This window comes from Macaca fascicularis, chromosome 18 (genome assembly GCF_037993035.2).
Source record: "Macaca fascicularis isolate 582-1 chromosome 18, T2T-MFA8v1.1".
Classification (NCBI taxonomy): Eukaryota; Metazoa; Chordata; class Mammalia; order Primates; family Cercopithecidae; genus Macaca; species Macaca fascicularis.
The window spans coordinates 488,177-501,120 of NC_088392.1; the positions used below are offsets into that span (position 1 = coordinate 488,177).

The following is a 12,944-nucleotide window of genomic DNA, read 5'->3' on the forward strand; positions in this document are numbered from 1 at the left end:
TGTAATCCCAGCTACTTGGGAGGCTGAGGCAGGAGAATCACTTGTACCCGGGAGGCAGAGGTTGCAGTGAGCCGAGATCGCACCACTGCACTCCACCCTGGGCGACAAGCAGAAACTCCATCTCAAAATAGAAAAACACAAAAAACAAAACAAAACAAAAACCCAGTAATGAAAACCTGATTGCATCATCTGTGATGGAGATGGCGGATTATTTCATTTTTAGTGACAGGATGAATTGGATATGTTTGCAGTATTGATTTGATAAAGGAAATAGTGAGAACCAAATGTGCCGCCCAGCTTGGGCCTCGCCTTTGGCAGAACACCTGGCGGGCAACAGACTGGAGACTCGGAGACCGAGGGGAGAATTCTCACGCTGTGGCGCTGGTGCAGTGTGTGCTTCTGGACTCCTGCTGGAGGGAGCTGCCCCTTTGCCTTGCAGGCTTTGGTGCAGTGGAGACCTTAGGACCTGCCCCTCCTGGTACACCTGTGGGTGTGGCGAGCAGTGCCAGGGCTGAGGCACAGGTGTTGAGCCCAGAACGTGGGATGGGAGAGGTTGCACACACCGTCAGGCGTCTGCTCCAGCAGCTGGGGGTTTCTACAAGGGGGCGGGGCGTTGGTTTTCCTCCTTGAATTTAGGTGGGGAGGGTGTCGTGGGGTGCTGTGTCTGCACTTGTGTTGCTCTGAGGTCAAGTTGTGGCCCCGAGTCCCTGTCCCCCTGCCAAAGTGAGGTTTTGCCCATTTTCAGGTCAGATTTCCCTTGGGTCCGGGTCTCTAGGAGTGGGGGGCAGTCGAAGGGGGCATGAGCACGGTGGACGCCCGTGGGCCTCTTCCTCTCCCCTCAGCTCCTGGGTTGTGTGTGAAGAGCTGCCCAGTGGAATCACCCTCCTGCCTGGTGTTTCATTCACCAGAAATCGTTCTCACTGTGGACTCTTGAGTCAAATGTAATCCAGGAATGGAACGTGCTGTTGCTGGATGCCACAAACAGCATCAGGAGCCTAGTTGGGGATTATATGGTCTTACCCCACACCTTAAAAATAAAGACTATAGTTGTCAGGCGTCTGAGCCCAAGCCAAGCCATCGCATCCCCTGTGACTTGAACGTATATACGCCCAGATGGCCTGAAGTAACTGAAGAATCACAAAAGTGCAAATGCCCTGCCTGGACTTAACTGATAACATTCTACAAGAAATAAGTGAAAATGGCCAGTCCTTGCCTTAAGCGATGATTTTTTTGTGTGTGTGTGTGTGAAATTCTTTTTCCAGGCTCATCCTGGCTCAAAAAGCTCCCCCACTGAGCACCTTGTGACCCCCACTCCTGCCCGCCAGAGGACAACCCCCAATTGACTGTAATATTCCTTTACCTATCCAAATCCTATAAAACGGCCCCACACTTACCTCTCTTCGCTGACTCTTTGGACTTAGCCGGCCTGCACCCTGGTGAAATGAACAGCCATGTTGCGCTCACAAAGCCTGTTTGGTGGTCTCTTCACATGGATGTGCATGACAATAGTTAAGGGGATACTGAAGTCTTTGGCAGCTCCAAGAGCTTTTTCAGTTTGTGTCAGGACATTTTAGGCAGAAGGAAAAGCTTGCTTAGAGAATCTTACAGAAATGTTCGGTGCAGTGCCATTAACTCGTGGAATAAATGTGTAACTTTCCATGGTAGACCTCTGGAAAGAGATGCACTTTGAGTGCACCCTGGCCTGCTCGCTACAAGAATCGGCCGTGTCACCCCGCTTTCCGTAGGTCTGCAGGTGTGCGTGGTCTATTGCCCTGCACTGTGGCCATGGAAGGGAAGATGATCTGGAATGCTGGCGACAGTTATCAGTGCGTGTTGATGTGTGCTGCTTTCTACAGGGGAGAACATTTCTGTTTAATAAGCATCTCATCACGATGATGACTGCAAGATATTTGAGTCTCATTCAATAGTGTTTCTGGGTTCCTTCTGTTTTTATCTGCTTTCTAGCACTAGGCAAGTGAAGACATGGAAAGTAAAAACCCATGGAACTTGTAGAGACATGGTGTTGTGTAGGAGCAGACTGTAGCCTCTGGCTCTGTTTAAAGATTGTAGTAAACCTCTTACCTGGCATAGTCAGGGTGTAAATTATCTTGTTTAATCGAAATGTGTATGAGTCACGCATTGTTGATGATGAGCCTGCATTGTTGACGAAATACCAGATTTTAAGGGAACATGTCAATGTGCTGTAAGATACCAACAAAGTTCCTCACTGAGGTTCGGCGCGGGTTCGGAGGAGCTGGGCCTTAGGTCACCAGGGTCGTCTCTGGGAGCAGAAGCTCAGTGTGGGCATTAGTCACTTAGCCTTTCCAGAGCCGAGGAGCAGCTCTCTGTGGTGGTTTTTGAAACCTGTATTTTGAGTCAGTTTGTCCCACTTGACTCGAAGTTGCCGCGCGATTTCAGACCTTTGCCTCCACCGTGCGCTCGTTTTCTTGTCCCCTGATAACTGCCTCGGTTGCCCCGGCCTGACATTTGAGCCTTGTCGTTCATGGACACAGGCTCCGTGGTGGGGCAAAGGCCACGACTCCGGCTTGCACAGTTCTGTGCCTCTCAGCATGGTTTATCACATCACTCCCTAGATCTCCGGTTTAGAGGAAGAGTGTCCCTTTCCTGCAGGCCTGTGTGGTGTGGAAACCACCCCTACCTACCTTTCTCCTGTTTGAACTGTACCGTGAAGCTGTATCTGTTCTAGTCAACCGTCAGAATTTAAGGAACAGTGATTTATGTAACTTATCACACGCTTCTCAGCAGTTCTTTATGAATTTCATTCTGTTGTGAAATTATTGCAGTTTTCATGGCTATGCTGGTCTCACGTTGTGGCCCTTGAAATGAATTCTCTTCCCCATTGTGTGTTAAGGTTGTGCCTGGGAGCTGTTGAGGCCTCACCTCTGCTTAGGGCAGTGGCTTTGCTCTCCTGACAACAGGAAGAATCTTATTTAGAGCATTTCTAATGTGGTTTTTGCTTCCAGACAGAGTTACTTTTTTTCACAGAGACAGCCACTAAAGTCATAAATTATACTCAGGATGGACACACAGGTCAGCTGACAGAGTGGAGTCCAGAACAGATCCAAAGACACAAAAGCAGTTCAGTGGAATTTGAGTCTTGACAACAAATGGTGCTGGAATTATGGGACAGCCGTATGCAAAAGAGTGAAAACAGGGAGAAATTCCTGTATGAAAATTAAGGTAGACCATAGCCCTGAATGTAAAATACCAAACTACAAAACCTGCAGAACAAAGGGAAATTGTGGAGACCTAGGGTGAGAGCTCTTAGCCATACCATGATCCATAATCAAGGAAGAAAACAAGTAGGTAAGACTCATCAAAATTAAACTTCTAATATAAAAGATACCCCTAGGGAATTGAAGAGACACATTTTCGATAGATGGGGAGAAGATGTCTACGAACCATGCAGCCGGCAAAGGACTCGTATCCAGAATGCACAGGACTCCCACGGCTCATGACAGAGAACAAACCACCTGACTTAAAAGCGGAAGGGACCTGAACAGATGCTTTGCTGAGAAGGACTAGGGGATGGCCCGAAAGCATCTGAAATGACCTTCAGCGTGACTGATTGCACTGAGATGTGCACCGAAGCCGCAGTGAATTTGTTCACACCCCTGCTGGAGCGCCTGACTAAGGTCTTCCGACAGCCCCAGGTGCTGGTGAGGACAGGCAGTCGGGACTCCTGTGCGATGCTGGGGTTCAGCACGGTGCAGACAGCTTGGCGATTTCTTACAAAACTGAACTCACACAAACGTGGGGCCCGGTGACCCTAATCCTGGGTATTTACCCTAGAGAAACAGAATCTGATGTTTAAGAAAAACTGTGCCCAGATGTTAATAGCGCTGTCTATAGTTGCCCAAAACAGGTTACAATGTGCCACAGCCATATGTGGAATAATAAATACCCAGCAGCCCCGAGGCCTGGCTCTTGATCACAGGACACCCCAGGTGCACCTCCAAGCACGATGCCCAGGAAATCGTGATTTTGCCAGTGTTTTGCGACAACACTCGCAAAAGACAGACCCGGGGGATGGGAGGACACGGAGAGGGTGGTTGCTGAGAATGGGAGGGTATGCTTATGAGGACCCGTGAGTGGGTTTGGGGCTGTTGGACTGTTCTGCTTGTGTGATGACGATTATGGGAATATTTGTGCCGAAATTCACAGAACTGAACACTGTCCACTTTACAGTAATTTTTAAAAAGTGGTAATATGCTCATTTTCGGTACTGTTTTTAATGGAAGATGGAGTTTGCAGATGATTTGTCAGGGCAAGCCTGTCTCAAGAGTTTGTAGACGATTCTTTAGGGGCCTGTCTCAGAGCGGTTGGGTTGGGTTGGAAAAGCCTTCCCTGTTGGGGGCAGTAGCATGGGGCATGGAAAGGATATTGCCAAGGAAACACGTAGAATCCTTTGAGGAAGCATGTGTATTTCTAACTTGCTATAAGATAGAATTGGAAATTGTAATGGTTTTGTTTTCTAGAGTCTTGGTAGAATAGGGAAGACAGTGTAATAAAAGCTAATTTTGAAATGAAGAATTTTAAAGATTTTCAACAGCAATTGCTCTAGGAAGTCACCCTGGAAATGTTTTTAAAGATGTTCAGTAGCAATAGCTCTAGGAAGAGTCACCCTGGAGTTGCTTCTTGAGCATTGGTTTCCTGGCTGTATCTTCCGACTTTCATTTTTAAGTTTTGCTGTGAGTTGGGGATGTGTGGGAATAGCCATCCCCAGGTGTTGGGTAGGAGTCGCCCTGCACGGGGGTGCATGTGCCCCGAGGCCTGAGGCACAGTTTCAACCTAGCTTGGAACATGGGGACTCTTGTCAGAGTAAGAGTACCAGCCTGGCAGGCTGGGGGAGCCCCGGGGTGGTCTGGGCACTGTCCTCCCTGCCTGCAGGATGGCAGCTGGAGGAGCTCGAAGGCTGCCTGCCTCATGGCTGTCAGCGCAGCAGCTCCTCCTGGCCCTGGAGCAATCTTTGGGTCCATGAGTCTCTGCGCCAGGACTTGCCTCCTGGGACCTCCGCCATTGTCCTGAGGGCCCTGGTGCCACTTTCCCGGTGGGACCCAAGCCTCAGGCAGCTACGACCCCAGATTCGGTTGCTTTCCCTGCCGGCTCATTGCAGCACGAGTGCTCACCTCACTCAATGTAGAGCCTCAGTTTCCTTCAAGATCCCCAGAGATGGAATCTCCCAGTTTAACAAGACAGTTGGTGACAAGATTTGAGCGGCACTGATTTAACTCAGCTTCCAGAGTTTAAGTTCCCAAGACACAGTCCTGCTCCTTCCTCGGCCTCATCCTGTGTGGCTGGTGTGGATGCGGGGTTTCCGGAGGGTGGGGCTGAGGCAGGTCAGCAGCACGGGGATGGCTCATTATTGATCGCTCAATGCCTTGAGGATAACTAGGATTAATGACCTTTATAGGGCTGTAGTTTTGGAGTATATATATGTGCGTGTGTGTGTGTATGTATGTATATATATGTGTGTGTGTATGTGTGTATATATGTGTGTGTGTGTGTATATATATATATTTAACCAAGGTGGACACGGTTATCACTGCATTTTTCTGACATGACACTTGGAGAGCAGAGGGTTTAGGAAACTCCTGAAGCCACACTGTCAGCGGGACCCGGGCGGTCTGGCCTTAGACCCTGCACTGTTTGCCCCTCACCACGCTGTCAGCAGACCCGGGTGGTCTGGCCTTAGAACTCACGCTGGTCGCCCCTCCCTGCCACGTTGTGGGGATTTTCCTGCTTCAGGGCAGCATTTGATAGCTTGTGAAACAAGATCAAGACTTACTATGAGTGGATATGCCATTATCTGAGATCCAAATCGTTTCCTGGATCTGGCGTTGCCGATGTCAGGTAAGGGAAGGTAAAAACATTTTCATTGTGGTCACTGGGGCTCCTGAAATGGTATTTTTCCCAGTGAAAGTTTACCATAAAAATCTGTTAACTCAATACTATGTGAACAGGAAGAAATGTGTTGGGCTCTAGTTAAATGTCTCAGAGCCACAGAAGTAAATGAGGGCACCTTCCGAGCACAGCCTCCTGGAGGAGGCCAAGGACGTTTCTCTGGAGGGTTTGCCATGAAGCAGGACTTGGGCAGGGCTGGTCTGCCTGGAGAGGCCTCTGCCATGATGTAGGGTAGGTGAAGTAGTTGACGGGTGGTGGCGTGAGGTCGGTGGTCCCCGAGGAAGCCCCTAGCAAGGCCGGTTTCCGTGGGATGCAAAACTGCCATTCAATGGCTGTAATCCTGGCTTCACGGGTCTGACATACAATCCTGCACTTGGATACTTGGATCCCAGCCAGGTCAGATGGCCCTGAAAGGACATTCGGACTGTGATGGCTGCACCCATTCTCAGCATCTGTAGGGTCTCCTGTGTATGTGTGTGTTTCCATTTTCTTTCAGCACAATTTCTCCCAGCGAAGTTGTGAGAAATAGAAGGAAAGGTGGAATGAAGATGTGATTGAGGAAAGTGTGGTGTGGTCTTCGACCTTATTTTGCCTTGGTTGGTGCTCAAGAACTCCACCTGACCTCAGAGCTGAGCATTTCTGCCAGGAAGTCCTGCCTTTTATGCTATCTCGAGGCCTGTTGAGACACTCCAAGAAGCTTCGTTAACAAATTGCCTTTTCCTTTTACAGCAGTTGGATATATTTGCAGCAAAACAAAGGAATAACCCCCCAATATGGTGATGAAATGCATTTAAGTATAGATAGCATTCAGTCTTGAAGGGCCTGGGATTTTAATCATCTTTGGGTCATGTAACAAGTGGTGTTGGTGATTAAAATCTCCTGACAGCTTTGTTCTGCCACGTTCCTCAGTTTTGAATGATGATCTTCCTGGTGTTGTACCTTGGGAGGGGCGTTTGTGTCAGTAGAGAGCAGAGTGGTGGTTCCCAGAGGCTGCGAAAGGACAGAGGTGAGGCCCCTGAAGGACACTGGTCTTCCTGGTTTCGGGGTTTGGGGCTCAGCCACCTTCCTGTGTCCGTGTAAATTATACCCAGGATCATTTTCACTCGCGCCACTGTAGTTGAGCATTGGAGCTTCAGGATATGTGTGTGCCCACGTCACCTGGGCCGTGATCCTGGAGTTGGGTGAGACTGATTCCCGGGTTTATAGAATTACTCTGGGATTATTGAAAACAGAAGCACTTGAGGCATTCATAATGCTATTTCCTGAACGTAATTTATGTTCAGTTCTTCAGAAACGTTTATCTGAGGAAGCATCTATAATTTTTGTTTTCTGCCACTCAGTGCTAGAAAGAATTGTGCAACACTCAAGTGAGTGGCATTATTCCTCTCCCTCCACCATGCAAGCAAGATTAAAGGTACCTCTGGCTCCCCTCAATCTTCTCATCTGCAGGGTGCCTGGCATGGCAGTGTGCTGCCTTCCGTCTTCTTTTTGGGGAGAATTAGTTGGGTTTGTGTGTACTGCTCAGCTCAGCCTCGTGGAGTTGTGTGGGTGAGGAGCTTGGATGCTAGGTGACCCTCCCAGGCCTGCCTCCCACCTCCCTAGGCCTTGTTCTAAACTGACAGATAAACAGTGTGTTTTGGAAGAGGACAGCAGCAGGGCAGGAGAGAGTTTGTTCAGACTTTCTCCTTGCACTGACGTTTGAGCCTTCATCCAGCCTGGGCACTTCTACAGAGCTGCGTTTGTGTGTTGCAAACCATTCCCTCCCAGTAACCGTGCTTTCAGAGGTTTGGAAATGTGACTTAACTCATCTTCAATTTAAAGCGTACTATTAAATTTTAGTGTTGAAACTGATGTATTTTATGGCCTTTATTTGATTTCTCTTGATTTTTTTTTCCCCATATGAGACGTGGCATCTTAAGGGAGACAGCCTGGTGTTGGCCGCCTTTCCTAAGGATGGAAGTGAATTCTGAAAGCCCTTTATGTAGGCAGCGAAATAATCAGGGAACCATTATTATAGCTATGTCTGTCCATGTAAAGCAAGCACGACTCATAAGCAGAAAAAAGTGCAGCCAGGGGCCAAGGTGAGCCCTAATGCTGCCTGTGCCTCACCTCCCTGCCATGAGGAACGGAAGTGCAAGCGCAGGTGGTTGAGTTAGCCTCCAAGCCCAGCCTGCGCCGCCCTCACATCCCTCTGCATCTGCAGGGGCACAGGCCGTGCTGCCATCCCTCGCTCAGTGCCAGGGCTGATGCATCAGGAACAGTGGGTACTGTCCGCCCCTTGCTCGGTGCCAGGGATGATCTGTCAGGATCCCTCGTGCTCATCTGGTCCTCATGTCTTCATCACCAGCCTCCTGCTGGTAACGGACTTGTTATTACCTTGGTATGGGTAATAACATACCCATACCAACGTATGTAATAACATACCCATACCAAGGTGTTGTGGGGCGGTGCTCAGTCCTCCGAGGGAATCGGCCCTTAGACGATTCATATTCAACAGGACCGGGAAATGGGTTCTTGTTCCATGTCCTGGATCCCAGGAAGCCCTTGCCCTGGACCCTGTAATGCCCGGGGTCTTCCTGAGAAACGCTGGTGCCACTGGAGCACAGCCCAGCCCAGCCCCCTCCAATTTCTCCGCTTTGTAACTGCACTTGTGTTTAGCAGATCTTCCAGGACTTAGATGCTGCTTGGTGTGAGCCCGGTTTTGTGTGGAAAGAGGAGAGATCCGAGCCGGCAACCAACCAGCCCAGAACCATCTTTTATTCTTCCAGATTCTGTGTCCAAAAACTTACCCGTGGACATTGAGGGTGATGCATTTCTGCTCCAAGACATCTGTGGACTCAGCTGGAGGGATCGAAAGGATGTGGAGCCTCTTCACTCCTGGCCTGGGCTTGGACCTGCTGTGCAGCCTCTCAGTGGCACCAGGGCCCCCTTGTGTCACAGTGGCCTCGGGTTGGTGGCACTGCCCCAGGGTGTCCCAGGCTTCATGATAGTAGGGCCTGCTTGTGCCATGGCGGCCTCAGGATGGTGGCACTGCCCCAGGGTGTCCCAGGCTCCAAGGTCAGTGTTCCGTCCAGCGAAGGGAAGTTGTACTGTAAGGTCTAGTCTCGGAAGGTGCCTGGGGTCCTATCCTTCAGAGCGGTCCTGCACTCACCACAAATCAAGCCAGGGGAGGCCCTGCCAGAATTTGCAGCTGTGTTTCAGGTCATTCCACAAGGCCTCTTTTATTTTGGGCTAGTCAGGTATATAATTCTTATTCTCTGGTTTTTTTGAGACAGGCAAAAAAAAAAAACAAAAACCTTTTTGTTGCCCAGGCAGTGGTGTGAGCACAGCTTACTACAGCCTCAACCTCCCAGGCTCAAGCGATCCTCCTGCCTCAGTCTCCTGAGTAGCCAGGACCCACAGGCACATGTTCCCCGTGTCCCCAATGCCTGACTTATTTTTGTATTTTTTGTAGAGATGGAGTTTTGCAATGTTGCCCAGGCTGGACTCAAACTCCTGGACTTAAGCAGTCCAGCTGCCTCAGCCTCCCAAAGTACTGAGATCACAGGCATGAGCCACCGTGCCTGGCCAAGTGTGTTTGTAATTTCAAAATTAAGAGGACCCAGAGTCAGTTAATGACGTCTCTACTGGAACATGCTGCTTATAGTACATTAGGAAAAATCATCCAGAAGTTGGAAAAGGGGCTGGACAGACACAGCCCTTTGAGGTTGTCCGATGAACCCCTGGGGTCTTTAACCATCTGGAGGGATGTACCATGTCAGACTCACTATCGTCGACCGGCTGAAGCCCAGATTTCATGAGGCTTTGTGTCAGCTTGTAGTACTTTCTCTGGCAGAGATGCGAGTGACTTCTGCTCAGTGACAGGCTCATCTCAGGGACTTCATGGCCTGAGGGACGGCAGCCTGTTTGAGCTGATCCAGCAATCTCGCGCTACCCTTATTTTCTGAAACGCCTATGAGTGACTTCTCACACGGTCTTTGAAGCGGCTTCATGCCCGCCCTCCTTGGTAATGATCGAATGCTTTTTTTGACCCCTCGTCCCCTTTCTTTGGGGAGTTCCAGTCTCAGTTCTCATGATGTGTTCTGCTTCTGCAGGAATTTCTGAAGCTGCTGAGTGTAGAAAGCACTGAGGAGGCTGTGCTCCCACCCCTGTGAGTCTTCCAGGCATCATCCTCTCCCCTTGGCGAGGCGGCGTCCATGGCACACTGAGGAGGCTATGCTCCTGTCCCCCGTGAGCTTTCCAAGTGTCCTCGTCTCCCCTCCAGGGGGACAGGAGGAACCTTTCAAACCCTTCTTAAACTTGTTTTCATGTCTTTGTTTTAACAGTTTTCTTTGCATCGTCTCCCTTATCCAGAAGTGAGGGTGAACGGAGTTATTCACGGGAGTCAAGAAACCACACGCAGCCCAAAGTGACGTTTGTTTCCCTGAAATGATTTGTGTGTGTTTACCTTAAAATGCAATCAGTAAAACAGGTGTGTTTTGAGGAATGACTTTAAATTACTCAGGTGAAAATGTGACAGTTAAATTTCATCATCTGTGCGGGTGTCCACAACCCCCTTCTGTGATTGCGTGTGAGTTTGTGACTTGTGGTTATTTTTGAAGAAAGAAAATCTGTTGCTAAGGACTTCAGATGGTGTGCTGGGATTGTGTAGGGTGGACATCGGGGGCTTCAGTATGTGGCTTCCTTGAAGAGGTTCAAATTAAGGCTGAGAGTCCCTACTCCAAAATGCTCCGAAACCTGAAACATTCCGAGCTTCCTCATGACACTCGAAGGAAATGCTCTTCGGAGCACTTTGGATTTCAGGCTGGGGATGCTCAACTGGAAAGTGAAATATTGCAAGACCCTTCTGGCCCCAGGAGCTTGGATAAGGTCATGGAGGGGGCCTGTGCCGGGTGTCCCTGGAGTGTGAGTCAGCCTGGGCTCGCTGAACTGGTTTTTGTAGGAGCCACAGAAGGGAAAGAGGGTCAAAGTGGCCACGCCTGGCTCCTGAGAAGGCTGGACCAGAAGGAGGTGGGCGCAGAGGGCAGCAGTAGAGTCCCCAGCGTCCGGGGCTCCTGTCCCTGGTGGAGTTGAGAGCCTCCTCTAGTTGTGGCCTCTCCCCTGTCAGCAGCCACTGAGGCCTGAAGGGAGAGGGGGCTGAGGAGAGGAGGAAGGGATAGGCCTACTTCTGGAGAGGGCCAGCATCTGCCTGTGCTAGCCTCGTGTGTTACTCCTGCATCCAGGGTGCACGGCCATGCCTCGTGGTGTAGCGGTTCCCGGGATGCACAGCGCTCTTGTCTGCAGTAACAGCTTTGTCTCCGACCCTTGGAGGCAAGTTACCTTTTTCCCCAGTGAAAAGAGGTAGAAAATCTTACAGAAATGCATTTGCTCTAATGTCTATTTTCCGATAAGACATGGTCGCTTAGGCTACATCTTTGGGAGGTCAAGGCAGGAGGATCACTTGAGGCCAAGGGGTTCAAGACCAGCCTGGACAACATAGCAAGACCCCATCTGTATAACAGAAAAGTTAGCTGAGTGTGGTGGTGCGTGCCTGTGGTGCCTGCTACTCTGGAGGCTGAGGTGGGAAGATCACTTAAGGCTACAGTGAGCTGCTATTGCTCCACTCTACTCCAATCTTGTCAACAGAGCCGAGACCCAGTCTCAGAAAGAAAAGTAAAAAAAAAAAAAAAAAAAAAAAAAAAAAAAAATCCAGAAATGTCATTTTGTTTTTAAATTATCCCAAAAGAAAAATCGTTTTTTTCTAAGAATGTAAAGGGAAACTGATACGATTCTTTCCTTGCATTGTTTCTCCTTTTCAAATATTTACAGTAGTCTGTCCACATCATCTCTCATCTCATTACAAAGCAGCAGGTGTCTTTGAGGTTAGTGGTGTTTCTCTGTGTCGCACCTTGGAGAACAGCCAGCATGAAACCTCTTACCACGATCGTGTACATCGTTTGTAGTCCCAATTAAAATCCTCTCCAGAGACACCTGTGCTGCTTATTATAGCAGAACTTTGGTTGTGCTGAAATGTGCATTCAGCTAATGGTTTTAAGCTCATATCTGAGATGATGCTGTGTAATTCCTGAAGCGTTATGGGATCAGTAATGATTGAAGATAATTCTGGCTGATGTCATTTGGAGGATATTTTTCACTTCAAGTTAAAGCTTCCTTCGTGATAGTCATTTTGGGATTCATTTAACTATGTGCTTTATTTCATAGCTCAAATTTTCATTAGTCATTTCATAGCATAGGATTTTGAAAGCAGATTTGGCAAAATCTTTCTAACAAAATGTTTGCTTATGACGTCCCAAGGAACAGCACTCAGAATTGCTGGTAACTGTGGTACATTTTAAGGCTGATGATAGAAGTCACTTGAACGGTAAGGGCTGCTCTGTAGGCAGATGGGGTTTGAACCCCAACCCTCCTGATACACCAGTCCTGACCCTGGCCTTCTCTCCTCTCCACTGGGAGATGAGAAGGGTGCCAGCATCCTCCTCACAGGCTGTCCTGAGAGCCCTGGACTAAGGGCTTGTTTTCCTCTTGCAGGTGGCGCAGATGTGGGGGCTTGACGATATACACACTGCAGGCTGCCAGTGTCGGGGTAATCCAGTGTTATTCATAAAGGGGGGATTTGTTTTGCTCCCCTGCAGACCAGGTGCTGTGCTGCTGTTGTAGCAGGTGTGTGGATCCTCTTGGGTGGTCCTCAGGTGGACAAGGAGTCACCGATTCTGATTGCCAGTGTTAGATGTGAGGGGACCATGGACCTCATGTGTTCAGAGGGGAGGAATAAAAAGTTTTGCTTGTAATTCCAGGACTGTCTATCCCAGGAATGCCAAACCACTGGCTTTCACCTGACGCAGTCGTAGGTGACACGGTATGGAAATGAGGACTCATGTTCCGCATACCTGAGCCCAGTACCCATCTCCCTCCAGGGCCGTGGCCAAGCCCTCCTCATTTCGTTGGGTTGCCAGCCTGGGGATCTGTAAGCCCAGTGACGTCTCCGGTCTCGGCCTCCCTCCCCGTGGGGACAGAAGGTG

The 12,944-nt window shown here is 49.4% G+C and overlaps 1 long non-coding RNA gene across 1 annotated transcript; it reads left to right on the forward strand.

Annotated features, from left to right (window-relative positions):
* The first annotated feature begins 7,477 nt into the window (after positions 1-7,477).
* Positions 7,478-11,895, forward strand: LOC135968296 (uncharacterized). Its single transcript, XR_010582970.2, has 3 exons — positions 7,478-9,931; positions 10,020-10,075; positions 10,251-11,895. It is a non-coding gene; the product is annotated as an uncharacterized lncRNA (long non-coding RNA).
* The last annotated feature ends 1,049 nt before the right edge of the window (positions 11,896-12,944 follow it).